The 10890-nt window shown below is 46.3% G+C and overlaps 1 protein-coding gene across 1 annotated transcript in view; it reads right to left on the reverse strand.

Moving 5' to 3' along the window:
- Positions 1-7886, reverse strand: part of Atp8b1 (ATPase phospholipid transporting 8B1) — a 114639-nt gene extending 106753 nt beyond the window's left edge. Inside the window, exon 1 of the mRNA XM_005356201.3 lies at positions 7582-7886. The gene's annotated coding sequence lies outside the window, so the exon portion shown is untranslated. The remainder of the gene's footprint in view (positions 1-7581) is intronic.
- Between the last annotated feature and the right edge of the window lie 3004 nt (positions 7887-10890).

The raw sequence follows: 10890 nt of genomic DNA on the forward strand, positions 1-10890 counted from the left end.
CCCCCCCCCCCCCGCCTCAGATACTCCATAGGTCCGCCTCTCCCCTCTGCACTCAAGTCTTTGCTCATGGGTCACCTTCTCAGGAAGGACACTTCACTTCAGTGGAAACTTGTGCCCTTGATGGCCCATTCTCTTGCTATGGCAAAGCACATCTCTTGGTGTGCACTATATAACCACCCTGTTTGTTATGTATACTTGTCTGTCGCCTCTTAAATTCGACTTCCTAAAGGACATATTTCTCTGCAAATTCACCGACACATGCCAAGGCTTGGCACACAGACCTGTGGGGTGTTGGATTCACCCACTGATTCAGAGAGACCACAATTATGTGCTCTAAACTTTGATGTCCAAGAGGCTTCTCTGGGAGATGACACAGGAGACAAAAAGCTCCATTCGCAAAACTTCCACCACTAAAGCCAAAACTCAAGAAATGGAACTAATTCATCCCTAAAGCTTAGCCAAACTTGTCCTGTCTTAAATAACCTTGGTCTCAACGATCTTAAAGGTCCAAACATGTTAGATGCACATAGCTCACTGTAAAGTGGTGGTCAGATAGTCCCACCCTGCCTTCTACAGTGTTCACATTTCCCTCTTTCTAAGAGGTTGTTTGGTTTGGTTTTCTTGGGACAAGCTCCCATGAAGCCTAGGATAGGTAGCTGAAGCTGGCCTTGAACTTGATCTTCTTGCCTCCACCTCCCAAGTACTAGGATTGCAGGTACACACAACACACAGATAAATCCACTCTCCATTCTCACTCCCACCCTTATGCTAAGGATTGAACCCAGGGTCTTTATTCCTTGTTGTTATTGTTTTGTTTTGTTTTTCGAGACAGGCTTTCTCTGTGTAACACTCCTAGCTGTCCTGGAGCAAGCTCTGTAGACCAGGCTGGCTTTGAACTCACAGAGATCCACCTACCTCTGCCTCCTGAGTGCTGGGATTAAAGGCGTGCACCACCACCAGTCTTGTGTGTGCTAGGCAAATACTCTACTATTGAACAACCTACACATACCCTCCCTTTTTTTTTTAAAGAAAGATTCTTGCTATATAGTTCAGGTTGGCTTTAAACTTGTGATTCTCCTCCTCTCTCAGCTTCTCCAGTGCTGGGATAATGGGTGCTCTAGACAATACCTGATCCATCTGAACATCTTTTTAAGGAGACACAACAGTTTGGTGACCCTGTCATACTTCACTACATAAATGATCCTTTGCCTTACAACTTTTATTAAAGGCTGCCCATTCTACCCAAAGGTAGAAAACAATCTGACACTTAAATATTCAATTAAAAGATTTTTTAAAAATGGAGTGATTTTTAAAAAAATTGTTTCCATTGGTGAAGAAAGCTAGGATTCTTTCTCCACCCAAAATGTCATCTCCAAAATGGATTTGTGGTCTGTAGAGACGACATAGTCATGGGGCCACAGATCCTGAGCTCAGACACCCAGGATGGCCAGAGTACAATCAACTACATCGCCACAGCAGGCCAGCTGGGTGACAATAGCAAATGACCTTCACTGAGAAAGAGCAGCAGAAGATGTTGGGGAGATGGCTGTTATCATGCATCTTTAATATTACTCCTGGCATCCCGGACTTTCCTGGTGGAAACGTGACACTAGATACTACATATCCTTAGTCTTACTTATGAAGAAAAGGTTTTACCAAGCAAGCACGCCACACCCCACATGAACAAATAAGAAAATAAACTAACCAGTCCCCAGCAACATCATTCACAAGCTAGAGGAGGAGACAAGCCAAATACAATGACTTTGTCAAGTGACTAGTTGGGTAAAGTACTACTCCCCCTTATAACAGAAGAAAATTCAGACACATGCCATGCCAAGGATGAACCCTGGAGCCACCATGCTGAGAAAAATAAGCCAGGGACAAAAGAATAAGTATGATTGTGCTCAACATCAGATGCCATAGAGTAGTAGGGTTCATGGTGACAGAAAGAAGAATAGAGACAGGGGCTCAGGGATAGGGAGACATGGAAATAGCTGTGTGAGACACTGAATGACTTTGATGCTTGTTACAGAATAATAAGATGTATTTAGTGCCACTGAACTATACTCTGAATGTGACTAACATGGCCAGATTTGATATTTTGTACATTTAACCATTTGCTAAATTGTCCATGGAATCAGATTTTGTACTATGGCGATCACTGTCATCCCAGAGTCATGCTGCTACCCAAAGCAGGGCAGGATTTCACCTAATCACATCTCCGCAGCCTGCCCCGCTGCCCCACCACACATATAATGCCCACGTAGAGTTACAAGTTCTAGAAGTTTGTAAAAAGCTGCTAGTTCAAGCCTTAGAAGACCCATGCACTCAATGCAAAGACAAGACCAGTGTTTCCCAACCGGAAGTGAAGAACACCCATGCTATCTCACTTGCCTGTGCCAAGTCACGTGGGCAGGCTTAATCTCCACTTTCTCATGGAGATGGAGCACAGAGACCTTAGCTCACTGTGTCCCAAGCAGGTAAAATAAGAATATGTGTATATCACACCACATTTTATAAAATTAATCATGTATTCCTCTCATGGGCACATGTCCTATGAACAAGATAGACTACCAGACAGCGTGTGAGGACCATATTTGGTGTCAAAGAGAATCTGTTTGGCATTCTCTAGCTCAACCCAGTTTGGGTGAAGATTAGAAAACTGATTTCAAACACAGCCTACCCTAAATCAAACAAACCTCAACTTTGGTGGAACAAAAGCCACTCAGCAAAGAAACAAAGCCATAAAACAACAGCCGTGTAAATAGAGAGCCTGGCTACCAGGCAAAGGTCAGGCTCCACACACGCACAGTAGAAGCTAACTTCTAAACCCTGTTAGTAGGGAGCAAACAGCCTTCACCCCCTGAAAGGTATTCAGTGTGATCATCCCCAAGGAGTCCAGTCCTTTGTCCAGCGTGACACCTCTGATATCATGGCCAGCCCCATCTCTCACACCTGAAAGGCTAGACTTGGAGACTGATGATGAACCATGCCCACAGAGATGGAGGAGTCCCCAACTCAGCCATCCAGACCTCAACCCTAAGATCACCTCATGTAGAGACAGCATCCAGAGCAGTAGAGAGAAGCTGGTCAACTCTTTTGTTTTTTGGATTTATCGATTTGTTTATTTCTTTCTTTGTTTTTTTTTTAATTTGGTTTTTTGAGACACGGCTTGGTTGTGCAGATTCAGCTGTCCTCGAACTCATTGTTTTTATTTGTGTGTGTGTGTGTGTACGTCTGCCTGTTTGTGCACTGTGTGCATGCAGTACCCTTGGCGGCCAGAAGGGAGCATCGGACCACCTGAGTGAGGTTACAGAGGGTTGTGATCCACCAAGCCCGTGCTGTGAACCACACTTGGGTCCTCTGCAAGTACAGCAAGTGCTCTTAGCTGTCAATCCATCTCTCCAGCTCCTAAACAGGCATCTTATCAAAGAAGAAAACCAACTCAGACCCTTAATAAACTCGACAACCTTCCCTAAAACAGGGAGGTCAACTATTGGCCTAATTGAAGGGAATGAATGAATGAGGTTGCTTCAAGTTTCACTGGTATGTGCCCAGGCTCCACAAACCATGAGGCTCACATACTACTCAGTATGAACCTGGGAGGAAAGAGGAGGAAGGAGATGAACGATGCCGAAACTCAAGGGGTAAAGAAGGCACTGTAGTGTTCTGAGTGTCCTATGAGCCTCTGTTGGGCAGGAGGCGGGTAGCACCCAGTTGAGGGCATCCTGAGTCCCTGGGGCTGTGACAGACTGAACTCATCCTCCTGAAAGGTGAGAGGTCAGATTAGCTCCGTAGTCACCGAAGCACTTCAGAACAATGGCAAGGATTTGAAGCTTAGAAACTTTCTTCCCATGTCCAGGTGCAAATGTGAACCTGTGTTTGCTAAACAAATGCTAACATATAAGATGAATCCCGTGTTCCCCACAGCCCAGGGGAAAGGTACTGCACACGGAGCACCAGCGCCAACACAGCCGCACCAATGACCTCCCTTTAGGAAGCTCTGCGTACTCTCCTTTCCCAAGTGCTTCATTTGAAAACTCATTCCATCACACCATTTCCAGGTGGAGAGGCCAGGCGGCTGTACACTCCCTAGGTTAGATAACTGGAGAACAAAGGAGCAGGTGTAGGTACCAGCCTGGGGCAGAGGAGGTAGAAGCCAGCATCTCTGCCTTACCACTGCTTCTGGACTCTGTTCACTGGGACCAGTTATCAAAACAGGCCCCACTGTGGGCAGATAATTTATTTAAAAGGGGCAATTCGCTCAGAAGTATCGGGAGGCTTACTGCTCTGTGCCCACATATGAACTGATAAGTCTCCTGGTTTATAAGAATAAAAGTGAGAAAGAAGGTATATATGCCACAATCAATCACATATATTCACATATGCATTTTTTTTCTATAACCATCCTCCATGAAACTAGGTCCTTATTGACATGGAGAGCTACAGAAACTCTTAGATTTGGCATTGCTTTTGCATGGGCACTGGGATGGGATTCAGGAATAACACAAGAGGGAGGATGAAAAAGATGAGCCGTGTGTGTGTGTTAATTCACCCTCTTTGGACGCAATTGTTACACTAAAAAAAACCTATCAACAAATGCTGGAAAAAAAAAAACCCTCACACAATACGCAAAGACACCCCACCCCCTGCAAAGAAAAATCCCTCTGGGAGATAAACCTAGAAGCAGACATAGAACTAAAAGTAAGTTCTTAAACCTTAAAGGCCCTCTTGGCAGGAGCTCGTATGAGGAATGGACCCAGCAAAACTTGTACTTGCCCCTAAAGAGTCAGTTCCTCTGTACCCAAAGGTCCAAAGGTTTCTTTTACAAATTAAAACGAAAGAGCAAAGCCAACGGTAGAATTAAAAGCTCTCTAGAGTTATAAAAAATCGCCTGTGGACCATGAATATGGCTTCTGAAAAACTAGCACAGAATTTAGTAGTAAGACAATAAAATGTTAACATACTAATGTGCCTGTTAACATGTTCAGACTCCAGTACCAAGCAGTAATAATGGGTAAGTACCAAAGACTCAGGCTGGCTTTTTACAGCCATGTCAAAAACTGGGAGGGAAGTTCAATAATAACTCTGTGGCTAGTGTATACCCAGCGCAGCAAAAATTAGGATTTACATAATAAAATAAGCCAGGTGTGGTCCCAGTCTCAGCACTAGGGAAGGCAAGCATCAGAAATTCAAGGTCATTGTCCACTCCTTAGCAAGCTTGAGGTCAACAAAGGAAACCTGTGGAGATAACCATGATAATCAAGACAGATAATGAAAAATAAGAACATTCTTCCAAGAAAGAAAATAAAGCAGCATTCAAACATCTACCATTTGTAAAGGACACACACACCCTCTCCCTTCTCGCCAACCCTCCCCACCCCAAATAATGTTTATCTTTTTCACCCTTAATAAACCCAGCAAACTGGCGTTGTTACTAGCGAGATACCTGCTGAACTCTAAAACCACGCATTTCCTACTACTCCTTGCTTTAAAGTGTGTGTGTGGGGGGGTGGGGGTTGGGGGTGTTGGGGTGTGGGGGATGGGAATGGGGTGGGACAGAGGAAGCACTCAGCAGCCCAGGTGATGCTTTCCCTCAGCTCCAAGATCCCAACACCTGAAGTAAGGCTGAACGTGGAGCTGGCCCTGAACTTGGTTTACTTCCCAGTTAAGACTTGTTTTTAACTAAATCATTTGCTCCCGGAAATCACTGTTTTAAATCACCATCTTAAACAGAAAAAGAAAATTCCCTGAAGTCCCCTATTAGGAAGAGATAATCAGTAGACTTGGGTGTGAATTGCCCTTAAAATAAATAACAAGGAGAGTTTGAAGGTGGCCAACTAGGAGCTGACAGGCGTGCCGGATGTGTTGGTTGGTATCAAGTAAGCCACACGGGTCCTTTGGCCTCTCTTTGGTGCCCAACACAAAGAACCGGTGAAAATTATCCCAGTGCGGTCCTTAGAAGACGATAAACGAACACGGTGCTTACGGACTCTCACTGAAAAGAACAAGGAAATATCGCTACATAAAGAAAACCATTAGCAGCTTCAGAGGAGTAATTGGAGGCAGGTGTGACTGCTCCCCTGAAATTAATCAGCTAATAACCATTCATCATCCTTCGCACAGTCTATGCATTTATAATCGGGTTTAATAAGGTCTTAACAAAAGATGGAGGAATGTACGGCACTTTAACCTAACACAAGGGTTCTGCTTAGACGATGAAAACCAGAGCTTTGACCTCATGTATCCTTTGGTTTTCCTCTTTGGAAACGGACCTCTCTTTACTATCCATGGGTAATAAATATAAACAGCCTTTATAGCTTTTCTTCCTCGAGGCAGTTAGCCTTCCCCTGTGGCCAAGGAGTGCCTGGTGTCTTCACGTACTTCACTCGTGTTATCTGGTTTAATGTTCTAGGAGTTAAGGGGAAGAATTTCTAAAGCAATACGTCTTTTTAAAAGGGGTGGGGGAGCGAATCTTTCCTTAGCTCTAACAGAGTGGGCGATTCGCGGAGCCAGGGGGACTCCACAGAGCTAATAACCACCAGAGAAGAGCTAGAAGAATGCCTAAAGCACCGAGGGCAGGCCAAGGGGACCAGGGAGCTTGCTGGGTCTCATATACAGCCTTTCGCTGTCTTGTGCCAATTCCTCGCCGCTGGTGCTCTTTGCCACAGCGGTCTAGAGATCTACATTCAAAGCCTCCCAGGGCAGAGACGTACACGCCTACAACTCTCTTGGAGGAGCTGGCCAGACATTTCTTTCTCTTCGGGCTGAGAGAGTTAGCCAAGAAATGATTTAAAGCCCCGGCCCTGTTCCATGCCTCATCTCCCGCCGCCTGACGCGTTTTCCTTCAACAGGCGCCGAGAAGTGACAGCTCCAGGCATCAACCCGGGGATTAAGGACAGCCAGCCGGCGGAGATGCGTCGGAGTTAATGGGCACGACCCCACAGTCACCCGGAAAACTATTTGTTTTCTCTATTACTCCCCCACTCTTTCACTGATGCGCACTGAAGGAGCTTGGGAGGCAATGAGTCCCACTCCCTTCATCCTTCCCAGCAGGTGCGCCGCGGCCAGAAACACTCCTCCCTAAGGTCATTTTCGGGCGCACTGGGTCGCCTTTGCCCCAAAGTCGATCAGTGGAAGATTCCCAGAAGGGCGGTGGTCCTCTCATGACAGACAGAGACACTTTTCAAAGATCCCCAATCCTTTCTTGGATTAACTTTGGGATCTTAACTCCCGACATGTGTGTAGCAAACCAATGAAAAATATAATACCCAAACAGCTCCCGGGAGATTCTTCCCCCGAACAGGTGAAAACCCTAAAGAACTGGGAATGTCGCTCAGCTTGTCCTTTGCCAACCGTGGACCGCGGAGGGGGCTGAAACTTCCGGTACCACCACCCCAGCCCCCCCCCCCCCAATACCACTTGTCCGGGCTCGAGAAACAGGGGGCTCGGACGGCTGCTGCCACCGCATCGGGGATGCGTGAAATCCACTAACCCGTGAATCACCGAAGGAGTCAGGGGACCCTGCCGGGCTGATTGGATCCCAGAGGTCGGGGAACACCGGCGCTTTGCCCCTCTTACCTAGTGCTCACTGGGCCCCAGCTGGGGCATCCGCGGGGTGCGCGCCGCTCCAAGGCTTGTGCGCACCTGGCCGCCTCCCGCCCGGCCCCAGCGCTGCGGCTGCGCTAGCGCTGCATGGCACACAGGGGCTGGCCGGGGGCCCCGGGAAGCCTGTCCAGTTGGCCGCGACTCCTCCGGCTCTCGTGGCTCGCCAAGGGCTCCCCGCCTTCCCCCGCCCCGCGTCAGTGCGCCCTTCCTCGGCGGCCGCCCTTTTCCCTCCGCTCTGTCGGACCGGACAAACTGGTTTCTCTGCTCCAGGGAGGAGCTTCTCGCCTCCCCCTAGCAGCGGCCGTGGCCGCGCGCGGCTTGGGGACCAAGCTGGAGCTGGGGCCGGGGGCGGGTCCCGCCGTCTGCCCTCCCTCGATCCCTCCCTGGGGTGGAGAGGTGTTGGGCTGCCAGGCCTGGGGCTGGTTTACGCAGCCTTGCTCTAGTGCGAGGTCCTAGCGCCCCAGAGGCAGGTGGCCACCCCTGACCGTGACCATCTTAAGCCTATCCTGTGATCCTGGCTCTCAGGGCACTCCTGCTTCCTGCTTCACAGTCGCGCGCCCCCACGAGCTTCGCGTCACTTTCCCATCCACTGTGGGCTTGGCTGCAGGCCGGGGTCGGTGACCGTGCCAGCCCGGAAAGCTGGCGGGGTTACTGAGAGCCGGGGACCTGAACTCATTCGGTAAGAGGAGCTGCGCTCTCTCCCGGCCAAGTCACGTCTAGGGATCAGTCACCAAAGGCGGTGGAACAGAGGGCGCTAAGTCTCCTAAGACTTCGAGAAACTGTAATTGCAGCAAGCTCACATTCTGCTGAGTTGTGGCGCGTGTTTAGGACCTTGGGACCAGAACAAACGATGGTGTAACAGGATAACAGTGTTATGGTTGCAAGATTCAGACCCGCATGTGCAGCGTTGCTGGCGGCTGTTTGGAGTATGAATCGCACCTCCCATGCAGCATGAGAGGTGCTGTTTCGACAGCTGTATCCCTAAGGCTCTCAGAGCTTACCCAACTACCAACAAGTCGCTGGGGTCGGAAGGGAGGCAGGCAAAGGTCTCCAGGAGTATTTAAAAGGTAGCTGTTAACTGTTAGCGCTCAGCACTTCCCTCTCATCCCTGTATCTTAACGATGCACCTCATAAAACCACCTTGCAATTTCTCTTGTCAAATAATTCTGTAACATAGAAACAATAAATCTGTTGTCCTCTTTTTAAAATTGTTGCTGCCTTTTAATCCACGGCTGTCCGAATCCGCAACTGCAACTCCACCACTATCAGCAGCGACTGGGGAATTCTGTTCCCTCGGGCACCAATTCTTTCAAAGCTAAGAAGGGAACTTAACTAAATCCCTGTCCCTCTAAAGAACTCAAGATTCAAGGGTTGAGGTGAAATTCTGCTCCCCAGAGAGGCTGAATAGCAAGTAGTTCACCTCTTCTCTCATCTCTCCAAAGACCCCAGTGCGCTGCTCCTGGCTCTTCCAGACCACTTCCTGTCAACTAGTTGCTGTCTCAGTCTCCTGACCACACGCGAATTTTATTTAATCAAACACATCTTTGCATCACTAAACAAATGTCCCACAACATAAACAAATGTAATCCACCTTAAAATAATATTCTACAACATTTACCCCTTCTCATCTAAACAAAAAAAAATTGTGTACAGTCTTACTATGTTTAACGTACATAATACGATAAGAACAATTATCAAGTAAAGATTGCAGTCACAATATAATGAATTCCAGTTCATTTGTGTCTGGCAAATTAAAAGAAAATACTCCATTATCTATCCTATCTTATTGAATCTAAAGTCTTATACCTATTTTACTCTCTATCATAACTAAGGAAAACTGTAACTATATCTAGTCTTTAACTCCATCAAAGACCCCCAGAAGGATAATATTATTTGAGTAAACAAAAAGTGCATTGCAAACAACTTCCAAAAATCTAGAAATGACAGAGACATCTGACTGCCTGGACAGTCACCCAAAGGTCTTTCTGCAACCTTGGGGCATCCATCTTCAACCCACAGACCTAGAGTATCAAGCAGACTTCTCAGTGAAGCAGGAAATTTGAAGGACTGTCCAGCCTTGTATTGCCAAAGTTTATTAGTCACTTTTCTCTGTGAACGTAGACGATCTGACAGACTCTTCTGTACAGCAAGAATTTTGAAAGACTTCCCTGCCTTGTTTTTGGCAAAATTCATCAGTTTTTTTTTTCCTGTGTGTGTGTCCTGCATGTCCAGTTTACACAGCACATTGTCATCAGTAAAAGGCAAAAACAATTTCTTTGCTCAGTGGCTAACCTTGCCACAATGAAAGGAACTCCATAAGGAGTTCCTTCAATGCCCATCATCTTCTCTGAACTAAGTTGGTATTGCCAGGAGACAAAACCGTGCCCCTACCCTATTTTGTTGAGTTTTTCCTTTTGACGTGTTCAATCACCACCTCAGTTGCAGCTGATGAACTATCACTTCTCCTGAGCAAGAGGTCTCTCCTGTTTGAATTGAATCTTTATTAATTTTGATGGTATCCATAAGCTTTTTCTTCTCCTGTTGAAATAAAAGCAAAACTCTTTCCCCAATGTAGTACATATCTTGGTTTCCATTCTGAGGTCAACACATCTTTAAAGTACATGGGCTGATTTAATTCGGTCGTTTTTTTCCACTTTCCAGTGTCTCAGTGCAACAGTCGTTCCTTTCTCATTAGCATTTAGAAAATGTAAAGTTAATAAATCATTATGCAGTCTATCTCTGGGGGTCTTAGTTGCTCCCTTCTGTTTATTAAGCATATCCTTTAAAGTTTGACAAGATCTTTCTATAACTGCTTGTCCTGTAGGGTTGTGTGGTATACTTTTAGTATGCTTTATGTTATAGTATGCAAAAAGTCGTGTCATTTTAATAGATACATATGCTGGATCATTGTCCTTCTTAATTTCTACACAGATCCCAATGGCCATAGCTTCTAATAGATGTGTAATTACAGAATCAGCCTTTTCACAACTCAAAGCAGTCACCCTTTGAATTCCTGAGTATGTATCTATGGTATGGTGTACGCATTTTAATTTTCCAAATCCTGAAAAATGAAACATAGACATTCACCAAATTTTATTTCTTTGAGTAAGCTCTTGGATCACTCCCTGCAGGTAGTGGAGTTTGGTTATACCAGGAGCAAGTAGGACATTTTCTTATCATTTCTTTTGCTCATTTGTCAAGTGATGGAAAAATACTTTTATAAACCCTTGCTATTGTCATGTGTTTTTATGAAACTCTGAGGCATTCAGTACATTTCCTATT

The sequence above is a fragment of the Microtus ochrogaster genome, chromosome 18 (genome assembly GCF_000317375.1).
Source record: "Microtus ochrogaster isolate Prairie Vole_2 chromosome 18, MicOch1.0, whole genome shotgun sequence".
Lineage (NCBI taxonomy): Eukaryota > Metazoa > Chordata > Mammalia > Rodentia > Cricetidae > Microtus > Microtus ochrogaster.